This window comes from Triticum aestivum, chromosome 2B, assembly GCF_018294505.1.
Source record: "Triticum aestivum cultivar Chinese Spring chromosome 2B, IWGSC CS RefSeq v2.1, whole genome shotgun sequence".
NCBI classification, from domain to species: Eukaryota; Viridiplantae; Streptophyta; class Magnoliopsida; order Poales; family Poaceae; genus Triticum; species Triticum aestivum.
The window spans coordinates 520,174,062-520,176,430 of record NC_057798.1 but is presented as its reverse complement, the minus strand read 5'-3'; positions in this window follow the sequence as shown (position 1 = coordinate 520,176,430).

Below are 2,369 nucleotides of genomic sequence, written 5' to 3'. Positions count from 1 at the left end.
TCTATGCTTGTAGATCATGAAAAGAATGCTTTATGTGATAGTTATATTGTTGACTTCATTCATGATGCTACTGAAAATTATTACGATGGAGGAATATATGCTTGTAGGAGTTGCAATGATATCAACTTTCCTCTCTATGTGCTTATAAAGTTTTAAAGTTATGATTGTTTTGCCTTCCTATGCTAGTTGATTATTGTTCCCATAACTTGTTTGCTCACAAAATCCCTATGCATAGGAAGTGCGTTAGACTTAAATGTGTTAGTAATATTCTTCATGATGCTCTCTTTATTTTTCAATTCTTATCTTTTATGCGAGCATCATTGAAATCATCATGCCTAGCTAAAAGGCATTAAAGAAAAGCGTTTGTCGGGAGACAACCCAATATTTACCCTTACTGTTTTTGTGTGTACACATAATTATGCTACTGTAGTAATCATGTTCTATAGCTTTTGTTTCAATAAAGTGCCATGTAAGACCTTTAGGATAGCTTACGGTGATAGTTGTGTTGATCCTGCTGAAAATCAGAAATTTTTGCACCCAGTAAATTAGTGTTGATAATTCACAGAAACGTGCTTTTGATCTAATTCTTCTTACTATGGATTGGTACACAAATTTCTCAGGTTTTCCTAATTTTGTAGGATTTTTGGAGTTACATAAGTATTTGAATGATACAGATTACTACAGACTGTTCTGTTTTTGACAGATTCTGTTTTGTATGTGTTGTTTGCTTATTTTGATGAATCTATGAGTAGTATCGGAGGGTATGAACCATATAGAAGTTGGAATACAGTAGATATTACACCAATACGAATTTTGAATGAGTTCACAACAGTACCTAAGTGGCGATTCATTTTCTTATACTAACAGAGCTTACGAGTTTTCTATTGAGTTTTGTGTTGTGAAGTTTTCAGGTTTTGGGTAAAGATTCAATGGACTATTGAATAAGGAGTGGCAAGAGCCTAAACTTGGGGATGCCCAAGGCACCCCAAGGTAATATTCAAGGATAACCAAGAGCCTAAGCTTGGGGATGCCCCGTATGGCATCCCCTCTTTCGTCTTCATTCATCGGTACCTTTACTTGGAGCTATATTTTTATTCACCACATGATATGTGTTTTGCTTGGAGCATCATTTTGTTTTATTTTGTTTTGCTTGTTGTTTGAATTATATCCCAAGATTTGAAATTGTTAAATGTTAGAGAGTCTTCACATTGTTACATAATTATTCGACTACTCATTGATCTTCACTTATATCTTTCTGAGTAGTTTGTCATTTGCTCTAGTGCTTCACTTATATCTTTTTAGAGCACAGTGGTGGTTTTATTTTGAAGAAATATATGAACTCTCATGCTTCACTTATATTATTTTGAGAGTCTTAAAAATCATGGTAATTTTCTTTGGTTATAAAATTAGTCCTAATATGATGGGCATCCAAGTTGGGTATAATAAAAACTGTCATAGAAAGTGCATTGAATACTATGATAAATTTGATACTTGATAATTGTTTTGAGATATAGAGGTGTTAATGTTAGAGTTATGCTAGATGGGTAGTTATGAAATTGAGAAATACTTGTGTTAAAGTTGGCAAGTCCAATAGCATGCACGTATGGTAAAAGTTGTGTGACAAATTTGTAGCATGGGGTGCTCTTTGATTGCCTTCCTTATGAGTGGAGGTCGGGATCGCGTGATGGTTAACTCCTACCAACCCTTTCCCTAGGAGCAGGCGTAGTAGTACTTTGCTTCGAGGGCTAAATAACTTTTTCAATAAGTATATGAGTTCTTTATGACTAATGTGAGTCCATGGATTATATGCACTCTTACCCTTCCATCATTGCTAGCCTCTACAGTACCGTGCATTGCCCTTTCTCACCTTGAGAGTTGGTGCAAACTTCGCCGGTGCATCCAAACCCCGTGATAAGATACGCTCTATCACACATAAACCTCCTTATATCTTCCTTAAAACAGCCACCATACCTACCTATTATGGCATTTCCATAGCCATTCCGAGATATATTGCCATGCAACTTTCCACCATTTCATTTATTATGACACGTTTCATCATTGTCATATTGCCTTGCATGATCATGTAGTTGACATCGTATTTGTGGCAAAGCCACCATGCATAATTTTTCATACATGTCACTCTTGATTCATTGCATATCCCGGTACACCGCCGGAGGCATTCATATAGAGTCATCTTTTGTTCTAGTATCGAGTTGTAATCCATGAGTTGTAAGTAAATAGAAGTGTGATGATCATCATTATTAGAGCATTGTCCCTAAAAAAAGAGAAAGGCCAAATAAAAGAAAGGCCAAATAAAAAAAAGAGGCCAAATAAAAAAAGGGGACAATGTTACTATCTTTTTCCACACT